The sequence below is a fragment of the Ischnura elegans genome, chromosome 9, assembly GCF_921293095.1.
Source record: "Ischnura elegans chromosome 9, ioIscEleg1.1, whole genome shotgun sequence".
Lineage (NCBI taxonomy): Eukaryota > Metazoa > Arthropoda > Insecta > Odonata > Coenagrionidae > Ischnura > Ischnura elegans.
This window is the reverse complement of record NC_060254.1, coordinates 96,681,484-96,694,818: the sequence shown is the minus strand read 5'-3', so window position 1 is coordinate 96,694,818 and position 13,335 is coordinate 96,681,484.

Here is a 13,335-nt window from a genome sequence, read left to right as displayed (position 1 = left end):
AGAGGAAAAGATATTTTGTTTATAAAAAAAATATCGACCAATCTCAGAGAACAAGGAAGATATCAGGATTAATAAATGGTGAAGATAGAAAGAGGCCTAATATTAGTTAGTAAGGGTTACACTTCGAATGCAATGCTAGAACCGTTAGAGGGATTGAAGGTTAGACGTAAGAAATTATGTAAAAGTTATTTTTTAGAAAGCAGACCTTTGTCGAGGGGTGTGTGTCCGACAATCGGTCTAGTAGCCAGAAATTTGCTTCGAGGTGTGCTTGAGTGATATGCGGGTTGCATATGATGCTCTTTTGTTTTTAATTCGCATGCATCGGAAAACCATACAATTCTCTAAAATAAAAAACTTTACAAATTTCACTTATTATCATAAGTTTTTCATATAATATGAAGCAATATCACCAAGTCAAGCCTAAAACTATCAATTTTACGATACATTTCATTAAATCAACAATGAATTTCGTTTGAGTAACGCTGAGGGTTAAATTCATCGTTCAATGCAGTGGCGTAGCCAAGAATTTCGTTCGGGGGGTCCAAAATCAGGGGGGGAAATTTATGAAAAAAAGGGCACTAAGTAATGGGTTTAAAACTAATTTTAACACTTTTAATAGTCGAAAAAACTTCATTTGTTAAAGAAATATTTTGTTTCCTTTCATGAAATTTATAAACTTAAATTTCCTCGAGTTTTATTACAGATGAATTTTACAACATGGCTGTTATTTTGACATCACCTGATTTATATAACGCGTATTTAAAAATGAATTTATGATATTTGTAATAAATTATGAGGATATGAAAAATAGAACACTAAAAATAATTTTTGGTATATTTTGGATCCATACTTGTATTCCTCCAATCGAATTTCTCGAATCCAACTTTCAAAAACCCTATAGAGGGATTTTTGGTGGTGGATGAAGTTGAAAATGCTGTCTTCGATCTGAAAGTTATCGGCAGGTCCGGAAAATAAGCAATCAGTTAGTATGAAAGCGGATGCTGATTATCATTAATAATAAGGAGAAATCTCGAAAAAAAAGACGGATACAAGGACCTCAAAAAAGATAATGACGATACCCGGTAGCATAGAGCTTCAAATACTTTTTACTTGATCTTTACTACGAACGCCTGAGTGGGTAGATAGGCGCCGTATACCACTGTTTCAAATTCAAAATGGCCTTCGATGCACTTGGGTCACCCCAACTCAATTAAACTAACATTTGTCCCATAGGGTTCCAGATTTTGGTGAAAATTTCTTTATGCGTCTATGTATTTACTCCAAAATTGTTCAAATCTTTTTTCTAAATAAAAATTGCTGGATTTGTCACGAATAGGGTGGTTTGCTATTATTTTTTTATTGCCTAAATCGAAAGATTATTACTCCTGGAGTACGCACTTCACGCTTTTAGATTTATAAATATATATACGACATGCATTTTTCGTGAAAAAAGTTAAATGAAAAATGAAAAATTTCCAGAGCGCGAAAACGCGACGGCTATCTATGAATGCTGGGAAAACCCCGTCTGACGTCATTCTGGTTCCCGCTGTCGCCGTGTGAGGTGACCTTGGGGCGAGGCTTTGATGGCTGTTACGATGCAGGCTGCTAGCAGGTAGCAGAGTACCCTGCTAGCAGGTAGTACTTGGCTTAAATAAGGATTATTAATACCTAATCAAACGAAGGAAACTTTCCGACCTTAGGCTATTTTAATAGGTGATTATTAAGACATGTCTCCCTGAGCTCTGTGCCTCATGCATGCATTGGTAATCTCAGACGATGTAAAACTCCTATCTACTCGTATAGAAACTAGGTTCCTGTGACGTCACGTGGAGTGGCATCGCATGGGCGCCAATATGGCCTTTTTCAAATGCGGTTAAAATTGACCATTGCCATTCGTCTGAACTGGGATTTCTAAAACCAAATAACTTGTATATAATGAATACACTAATGGTGGGTAACGAATCGTAATCACTGCCTTTCGTTTTCTTACAATTAGATGAAGGAAACTACCCTATTGTCAGCCTAACATGAAGTAAGGTTAGCTGTACGAAGCAATTATTGTAACTTCCGCTTCTTTAAAACATAAATATAATCGTCGAATCAAAACAAAATTGATGATACGACGAAACGGATGACTCGGCCACCATAAGCCCCGGGGACAAGGGACGAGTCGGATATCGAAATATCGGCAGTAATGCACTTCCTGTCCCGGTGGCGATCCCGAGAACACTTCACTCAGTCTATTCGCCGGGAAAGCCCTAAATCTTTCTACACTCATTTTCCAGCTGGTCGCCTGATCCAAATCTTCAGTACAGCACTCGCATAAGGTTTTTCAAAAGCAGATTTTAAGTAATATAGAAAATATATATTGATTGCGTTGATAGTACTCTCTGAAGTCTTATTACTACGGTGAATTCTGAGATGGATTATTTAAGGAAAGTTAATTAACAGTTTTTAAAAATTTGTGTAATCAATAACTTGAAATGGTATTTTATTAAATTTTGCACGTTCAATGTCTTACGCAAAGTCTTAGCTTTAAAATAAGCCACATTTCAGGGCCATTTGAGAATTTGGTGGAATATATGAATCATATAATTAAAGGCACCTTTTGTTTTGGCAAAAGTGTGAAAACATTACAATATTAAAAAACGCACAAAATATTTTTCACAAAACGGTCTCGGCGTATTTAATTTGAGGTGAATATATAGCCATACTCATATTTTCATAAAAATATGAGACGCTAAAGGATAAAAATTTGTTGAACTGTGGTGGAATGACCGATATGCAGTAAAGGCAATCTATGAATCATAAATTTTGAAAGATTTTTTTTGAGAGCCATCATGAAATTCACTTTATCCTGTTTAATAACCATAGTCTTCAGCTATTTCTACCTTTTACTTAAATTTATGATTCACGAATACAGCTAGTTAGGAAACAATAAGTCAACATGGGTGTAGCATTTGAATGTCTGTAAATGCTTTGGTAAACAGCAGTTGAGGAAAGCCGATGTGATCTTCTTGAAAAAAAAAAACGCGTTTGTTATCACGGAAAATCACAGTATGCTTCAGGTAACAATAAAAAAACACGGTTGGAAAAGCGACGATTTCCGTGACTGTATCCGTTATTGAAAAGAATTCAATGAACGATAGTGAGAAAAAAAGAAGGAGCGTAAAATGGAAGAACCCGCGCTCTTGTTTTGATTTCTTCTACGCGGGACACACATACACAATCATCGACGTTGATATAGCCGAGGATAAAAAATACAAATGGAAAAAAATTACGACGTGGAGCACCGTTTGGTGAAAATATATGTTCAAAGCGGAGATGGATGAAAACAATGAAGCAAAACATAATAAAAAAGTTGGGAGATCTTGGTTGTCTACGTAGAGTAAGCAATGACTTATTCGAGATAAAAATAATAGCAATTCCTTTCGCCAATTTGCCGTTAACCTTCATAAGCTCCAGACTATGGAAGTTGGCCTAGGATAGAGGTCGGTGCTATGAGTCTATCTAAGGGAAGTTATACTGCAAATGCGTCTGTCTAAATATATGAGAAACTTAACACTCATGATATTGGTTGAATGTCTCGTATATTTTGACAAACTCATTTGTAATATAACTTCCTTTAGTTGGCCTCGTGAGCACCGACCTTAATCCCAGACTTCTTCTTCAGACAACTTCTGCAGTATTGAGCTCGTGAAGGTTAACGGCAAATTTGTGAAAGGAATTGCAATTATTTTTCTCTTGAAAATGGCATTCCCTTCCACACGTAAACAACCGGCATCTTCCAATTTTTTACCATATTTTTCTTCATCGATAACATCTCCATTTTGAACATGTCTAATATTCTTTTAACGTCAATTACTTTGTTCCATGCTTTAATATAAAAAATGCTCAAGTAAGATGTAAAAATTCAGAAATGACGAAAATCGTAAATATATCCACTATTTGTTCCAGTTAAGTAGAGGTTTTCATAATATCAAAACTAAACCATCATGTCAAATTTTTGGAGGATTTTAATAGATTAAAAAAAACAGAGTAATCGTTTTCATTGAATTAACCATTTTCAAGTAGTTCGCGTTCAATTTTAGGCATAGCATGCCATACTGAGCAATTATTGATTTAATGTCACAGTTTGATTCGTCACGAGTTTTCCTCCGTGACACGTTAGATGGAGTTTTAAACTTGAATATAACTAAAAGCGACAGGGCACCTTGACACCAACTTTCTTTAGAGAATGCACCAGGGAAAGCACCCGGGTGCCAAATGCCTAGAAATCATTTTTAGAGGGAGTTGAAAAATTTCGGAAACTATCTTGTTAGCAAGTCGAAATTTAAACACGATTAATTAGCCTCTGCAAAAACCCGCTTAATAAAATATTAGCTTAAGAAAACGTATTAATCCCTCTCCAACTGATCGTATTTTTCTTTTTTTCCGCCACGAATCACTCGTTTATAATTGATGTAAGCATTTTTGAATGTACAGGGTAGACCTTTGTCGACATTTTCCTGCGTCACATATCATCATCATAAGTCAACAATCCTAACATTAGTTTGAAGCAGCTCCCCATTCCACTCTCCTATCCGCCAACCTTTTCATAGCGACATATTAGTTCTCTTTTACATTCCTTATAACCTGTCCTATGTTATGAGAAAATTTGATATACCTAGGCCGACGATTGAAATTTATCGACAGTCATACAAATACTTAGCGCATAAATTATTTAGTATGTTACCAAGTAATGTGGCAAACTCGGAAAAAAAGATGGGGATTTGCATACGCTGTAAAAAAATGGCTTATGAGGTATGAGGAAGTAGAGTTTCTGCTAAGAAAGGTGGCATACAAAGTTTACAATAAAAGGTATATTGTATATTATTTGTATGTAATTATGCGTTTATATGAGAAAGATAGTTATCCTTGTGTAAATACTTGAAGTGTCATATTATAATAATGAATGCAATCGGTAAGATAACAAATAACTGAATGCAAAGAAATAAATTTACTTCTCATGCATGTTAGCACCAGACCTGTGCAAAAAGTGTAAGATGGTAGCCCCATAACTACTCAATAAGGGGTACCTATATATTCCATAATTATTTAAGTGTTTCCTAATGTAATATATTTGAATGTATATGGAGTAAAGTTATATTGTTATTATATAATTCATTCAGGGTCGTCCCTTGCCCTTCTTCCCTTCCACCTGTCCTTCTAGGATTGTTTTCATCTGGCCATCATTTCTCATAATGTGGCCAACTAACTTGTCCCACCTTCTTCTAAAGATTTTTAGAATAATTCTCTTTTCTCCCACTCTTTAAAGCACTTAGTTATCACTTACTAGGCCGATACATTTTTATCTTCATACTTCTTCTGTAGCACCACATTTCGAATGCTTACACTCTTGAGTCATGTGCTGCAGTCAACGTCCAGGCCTCGCTCCTATAAAGAAACATGCAAAAAATCCGAATTAGTCCTCATCCAGGAATTCTTCTGCATAATACACATAAAACATATTTATCTGAGAAAATACTGATGTTAAACTTTCAGATTTAAGATGCAGGCAAATGATGACAGATGTGTTACCCATAAAATCTCCCTGGAAGTCAGTGCATCGTCGCGAAAAAAAACTAGTCGAGTGGGAGTGGTGTGTCCTATAAAGACACACTCTAGCGCAAACAAAAAACTCAATTGTTACGTAGTACATAACGACATGATCCCATTGTCAAGATAGTATGAATGAAAACAAACAGTTTCCAGAGAGCTGAAAACAGACGTCAAGAATTTCGACGGAAAATGTCTCACCATGGCCTTAGGAAGAATACGGGTGGAACCACTATTACAGTTTGGTATAAAAGTTGCAGAAGCAAATTCCTATAGTGTATGTATATACGCGCATTCCGAGCGATGTTTCTCTAAGATGAGAAAATGGGTGGAGATCTGAGATTGTCCGTAACAAACTGTGAGGGATTGACAAATGGAACTCAAGGAGGAAAAAATCACAAAAATTATTATAAAACCAAGTGATGTCAATGAAAAGTATGAATTAATGCAAATTTACTACTATAAGTTAAAAAAATTGTAAACATTTTGGTACTGCCACAAATACCACGCCAGAAAACTAAGCACTCAATGCAAGAAAAGTATCCAGAATCCATGTTCGATTCTCACCATTTCCTGGTGAACATAGTGAATTCCCTATAGCCAATCTAAATAGCTATTAAATGTAGTAGTTACCTATTTGGGCATGATTACGATTAGTTAACTGAGGAAGAGAAAGCTTGAAAAAAATTCTTGTACACCGATATGTATGCTTGCCGATGGGAATATATGTAAAGTATAGTATAAATTTTCCGCCTTATCTCTCTTAATTCTTTGGTGAGGGCAAATATATCCACCTACGGTGCCACACATTGATTTCACGCTGATTGTGAGCATTTGTCATGTGCAGATGAAGCTTGTTGAATTTTAAATGTGCGCGCAGACTCTCGCTAACCTCGCTACATAAGAACTGGAATAATTAGGCCATTCAAAATGGAAAGATCGTCATTAATGTAACTTCAAGAGTGCCTTGCAAGAAGCGGCGCTTAAAACCGGAGGGATATATTTTTACCAAAGATAATACCGCTGATGATGGTGCTCTCTTCTTAAATTATGCGGCAATGCGACCGCATTTTTAATTTTTACCCGGGTGACTCATATTCCAGCTGGTCGCCTGATCAAAATCTTCAGTGCATAAGTTTGCCAAAAACACATTTTTAATATGTATATACAAAATATATATTGATTGCGTTGATAGTAATCACTGAAGTCTTATTACTACGGTGAATTCTGAGATGGATTATTTAAGGAAAGCTAATAAACAGTTTTAAAAAAATTTGTGTAATCAATAATTTGAAATGGTATTTTATTAATTTTTGCACGTTTAATGTCTTACGCAAAGTCTTAGCTTTAAAATAAGCCACATTTTGTCTCCATAAAACACCCTCGTTGACGTCAAATGTACTTATTAGTCAGAGCCCACTTTCAAGCCGTATTAGAGATGAGCTACTCGAAACAAAGAAGCCTTGTAAATGTTTGAAAAAATTATTTTCCTCATTCGACTTGAAAAAAAAAAGTTTTTCTTAATAACTCAATATATAGCGCTTTTCATAGTACATGTATCGCGAATTTAATTACCTTAAATATAATTGCCATTTTTTTAATACCTTATGAATTGTTATTACCTCCTTCCTCCAGTTTCTTCACTGGTTTCTCAATAACGGGTCCCCAAGATGCACGATTGCACGTGATCGAGTCCAGTGACGATGAGTGTTGACATGCGATTTAACAGACACCTCATGAATCTCATTGTATGTACCTCGGATATATCTCATGGAAAAAACCTTTCGTAATGATTTCACATTTTATGCTTCAATGTTTCTAAGATATAAGGAACCCTTGGAAATTATAAAATATCAGTGCATAAATTTCGGGACTAATATTATATACTAAATGCTCTAAGGACATACATCTGGTGGTAAAAATTTAATTTATTGAATGAAAAAATGTGAAAAAAAACTTTTCTCATTTTTTCCTTACCTAACACTATTTTTTCACGTCACTACGCTATAAACTACTCTCGGATTTGCAGCTGGATCACCAACATCGTAGGAAACTTCTCTTCATGAAAAGATTCCCGCAGATGGAAGGGGAGATAAGCTTCAGCGAAAGTAATCTACCCATGTCAGCCATTCTATCGTTAATTAAAAATGAAAAAGTGGTGGCATACGGTTCATGAGATGAGGACGTCATTAGGGTTCGGGTTCATTTATTCATTCAGGGAGAGCCGCTCATTGCGGGAAAGAATCGCTCGCAAGAGTGTTTAAAAACACCAAATCAACCATTCACAAGGCCGAGGGTGACCCGCTCGGCGTGAGCTCGTGATTTCATCAACTTATTCTGCGAAAGGGTTAAAGGCCGTCCATTATTCGCCGCGTTCCGCTCGAGAAGTAGGGGACGAATCGGAAAACGGAAAGAAATGGGTCACTTCAGTTTTAAAATACAATCACGATCGATAATGACAAAATTGTTTGACGAACCCATTGTGGTTCTCGGAAGTACTTAGTGGGTATGGCTACTGAACTAAGTGCCGCCGATTTAAATCCGTGGCGAAGCCTTTTTGTCACCCAAAAGAAAAATAGCAGCGCGAGACAGCCCTTGGAAAGTAACATAATAGGGTGGTTTTCTGTAATATTTTTATTGCCTAAATCGAAAGATTATTACTCCTGGAGTTCAAGATCTTAGATTTTTGAATGACGATATTGTTTTTCGCGATTAATTGAAAAGTGAAAATTTTCCAGCGCGCGAAAACGCGACGGCTAAGTATGAATGCTGGGAAAAGCGCGTGTGATTCTGCATCCCGCTTTCGCCGTGTGAGGTTCGCCTTGGGGCGAGGATATTGTGCGCCGCTGCGATGCTGTCTGCTAGCAGGTAGCGCTTGGCTTAAATAAGGATTATTAATACCTTATCAAACGAAGGAAACTTTCCGACCATAAGCAGTTTTAATAAGTGATTATTAAGAGACTGTTCTGCCCTGAGCTCTGTGCCTCATGCATGCATTGGTAATCACAGACGATGTAAAACTCCTATCTACTCGTATCTATAGAAACTAGGTACCTGTGACGTCGTGTGGAGTGGCATCGCGTGGGCGCCAATCTGGCCTTTTTCAAATGCAGTTAAAATTGACCCTTGCCATTCGTCTAAACTGGGATTTCAAAAACCAAATAATTTGTATATTATGAATACACTAATGGTGGATAACGAATCGCGATCAATACCGTTCGTTTTCTTTGATGAAGGAAACTAGCCTATTACATTCAGCCCTGATGATGAGCGCCGAGACAGAGCTTGAAACATTGGCCGTTATGAAAGAATTGACCCGGTGGGAATCCCGAAAACAGTTAACCCACATAATTCGCCAGGAAAGCATCAACTCTTATTTAACATAATTACAATTCGGCAATTTAAATAAAATGGTGGACAATGACATTTTAATTGCTGCACGTAGGTGTGAAGATATAAGAAATACCTGCTTCATAAACATCGCACCAAGATTACACTTCACAACTACTGGACCATTGAAGGTCCGTGGTTCGCTTCCCAGTCCAGGCGAATTTATATCATGGCAATTCATGCATATTACACCGCCTTTCACGCGGCAGGCTTCGAAATATCACAGTATTAATTTTTTATGGTACTTAGTAGTACTTGTAGATGAATTTAATTCTTGTAATGATTGCGGCTAATCACTCAAAAAACCTTAGAGACAGTGTTAAATGCAAAAGAATGACTCGTTCCCTATTACACGTGGTATCTGTGTGGGACTCTTAACCTGTCAGTTACTGAGATTTGCACCATCATGGCGGTAGCGATAAAACCAGTCTTAAAACTAACACCGAGCGAAAAATCGAAGCCAATCAATGGGGTCGACTCATCGCAAGTGAAGAAACACCGGTCGCTTGCGAGAAGTCATCACAACGCAGCATTCACACTGACCAGGAGAATGGGATAGTGTGTGGAAGGGGAAAATCATTGAATCGTTCCGGGAAATCGTTACAGTCTGGGTAATCTTCCATGCTCGGAATTGATTCCGAGATAAATATTTTCCATACGCTTTTGACGTAATGATCCATTATCGATCGTCTATTTCTTTTATTTTATTCTCATGATCACGTCTACCATAGTACGATGGTAAACGAAGGATGTGATTCACGTCGTCTGAGAAAATATTTTCTTCGAATTTCCTAAGTAAGTTAAGCCTATACTTCGATCTACGCTCCTGTAAAGATTCTCATCTCAACTCGTGCAGCATACAGGGAAACGCTGCACTTTTTGTCGTCACAACCCATCACAAATCTGGCCGCCCTGCGCTGTACTTGATTGATTTCAGGTATTAGTCCTACTTGGTAAGGGACGCTAGCAGCATATTCTAAGTGAGGCCTCACTCATGGAGTCAGGTAGCTCATTTCTTTCACCTTTTTTGGGCATCAACCGAGAATTCTTTTTACAAATCCTATTTTACGGTTAGTCACATCTTGCCATCAATGACATCAGCCTAATTAAACACTCCCCAGATGCAAATATTAGACTTTTATGAATCTATCCACACATAAAAACACCGAGGCAAAACCAGAAAAAAACCAAGGGCCAGTCACATCTTGCCTTTTTTCCCTGATTTCAAAAAACAGCAAAACATATTATAACGGCTCTCTTCCACCCGCTTCGTAATTTTCCATTCCCCCCTCCCTCCCATATCCCAACGACCTACCTCACCCCCACTTCATCCCCCCACCCCCGCAAAACCCGACTCACCACATCATTGGCTCTATACATCCTCCGGCCCCTGACGTTCGACCAATTGCATCAACCGTTCCACATTACCCGACAACGATCATTACTACGCCTAATATTCCAATATTTTTGAACATTCTCCTTTGAGGAGGCCTGCTTGGCAGGAGAAACACCTGGTGTCAATAAAAAAAAAAAAAAACAGAAAAAAACCAAAGAGTATGGAATTTATATTCTTTCAACTGCTCAACGGCCGTAGATCGTTCAATCACTTATATATATAGCCCTGAGTAAGGTATACACATTTACCTAAGCTTTGGCCGCAAAATTTAGCATTTAATACTTTAATACTTAACCCATTCATTACAACCCAATGTTGCTTCTAAGTAACATAAAAATGTGTACATTATCAGCTCTACACAGGAAAGATATAAACTACGTGTTCATTTGCGCTATAAAGTTTAATGGCGAAATAAAGAAGCTGCCACAGTAATTATGATTGAGTGGAAAATTTTCACATTTTTAGAATGAGAAGTCTTGAAATTTAATTTCTCTTGGAAGCAGCTTTGGGTTACAAAGGGTTGAAGACCGACACTCCATGACAATAATCAGTTTGGAAATGGAGGTCAAGAGAAAGAATAGACTCAATTTATGAAAAAATAGTAAAAAATATAAATTAGGAGTAAAAACATATTCTCCCATAATCATATCCACAGTCTCTCTTTGAATCATCATGAAATAAGACGTAGGAGTGGAAACGATGAAATGCAATTGCAAATGCAATACAATTTCTGGAAGAAACGGCGATGTGAGTCGCGAATTTGTTTCCTTTATCATTAAATAAACACGCTCTTCTGCTACCATCTCCAGTGAAGGGCACTGATGCATTTGAGTGACGTGGAACATCACCAATTACGCAGGTGAACTTCTATTTTAACATGTTGATTGTACATAAAGCTCACAATGTAATTTATTCTCCGTGCGTGATGTGGATTCAAGCTGATTGAAACTGCTTTTAAACGTCATATGCAAACGTCATAATAATTTGGCTGAATTAAATTGAGGCATAGAGTAGAACAATGCAAGTAGTTTTAATTACGGTCATTATTTTCAGCTTAACTTGTTTCCATAGAGTCTTTCATGTTCATTTTTGCCACTAATTAGCATCTTACAGATCATTTTCACATTTTATTTACGTATTCAAATGGATAAAAATCAAGTACTGAATGTTTCTCAGATCAGGGCAGATATTATACTACTTTGACAAACGTACAAGGAAGAAAGTTTGCTGTAAAGAAATACTTAATATATGTTACCAGCAATTAATGCATGCTTTTTCCAAACTAAAGAAAAAAACGCAGAAACAGATCCGAACAGAGTTTCTCTGGTGACGAAGAGTTCAAAGCTGTGAAAATATCACCTATTCACATCCAAATGATGGCCATACCATGGTGTTTTTGGTATCTGACGCGGCAGTCATAACCAGTGATGTGATGTAATGTGTGTGATAATTGATGTGAAAGTAATTGAATTATTGTTAACGATCAACTTAAAGATGAATGGCGATACTTTGTGGAACTTAGTGACAGGAAACATAACAAAAGATCCACCGACTTCGACATTACACAATATCCCTTTGAGATTGACATAGTGTTCATGTCGAAACCTGGGGCGGTTAAGTAAAAAAAGTTCTGTGGAACATACAACTCAGTGTACCTTTTATTATGTTTACGGTTAACGATTGCATCTTTGGTAACCTTTACTTTTTATCGACACATTATACACAATTCCAAAGTTCATACGTGTGATCATTACATTTAAGTAGCCGTTAAATTATAGTAATCGAAAGTGAATATTTGAATTCCACGCGCGCTGATCGAAAGGCATTTCCGCCTACATTAACATCATCCACATGTGGAAATATTTGGTAGAACAAATTTATTTATGCCTAAAGTGTCTAAATAAAAAGTTTTAATTATTACTCTATGCAATGGACTTAGTAATATTAGGGATGGTCGGATCGGATCCAAATATCCGTGGATATTGCCCTTCACTGGATACTTCGGATCCAAATTCGCTGAATACATCAGATCTAGATATGAAATTTTATATTAACGCTTCAGCGCAGGGCGTCCCATAAGAGGAGTGCAAAGAGTTCCGATTCTCTCTTCGCATGCGCCGTCGCACTGTGATACTTGTCCTACTCATGAAGCATTTTGTTTAAAAGGGTTGCCTCTCGAGGGGTTACGTAACAGGATTTCAAGCAAATTTCGTGGAAAATTTCGAGGCAAAATACGAAAGGTACATTTAGCAACCATCGGGGGAATCTCACCGATGTAGGACAATAAACAAGTCGTAAATAACTATGTACGCCGCAATTTCAAAAAACCACCCTTGGCCTTCCCTCTTGAAAAACCACCCTTGGCCTTTGATTTTTTTTCCTTTCCCAGACAACCCAGATGATAAATCTTCGAAGGAAAATATCAAGTTACACGGGAATAATGGCAAACTTGTTTCATCCCTACCCAGTGCTGTCGTTGGGAAAAAAAATTAGGCGGTACTCACCAAAAATTGCCAACAGCTGAACATGCACTATACATACCTCCGGCCGCGATTGAAATGTCGAACTCCAACTCTTATATTAGTACCAAATTGTGCCACGAGATAACTCTGAACAAGTAAATAATCAGTTCCGATTTTTCTTTCTGAAATCCGTTGGACAATTTAAATTAGGGAAATTTTTTACGTTTGTAAAAAGGTAGTTTAACCGATACGCTTATAACGAGTTTGGATTTTAGGGGGTACGCCGTACCGGCCCAACTACAGCACTGTCCCTACCCCAACTCATCCACTAACCTTTTTCGTCCCACCTGCTTCAATTCTCCGCTTTTTGAGGACAAATGCTCGGTGAGTGACTGAGCACGAAGATGTCTCTATAGCCATCGGCAATTGAATGGTATGCATGGGGTTCAAAAAAGCATAAGATCAGACGCGATGCATTTCTGACAGCAT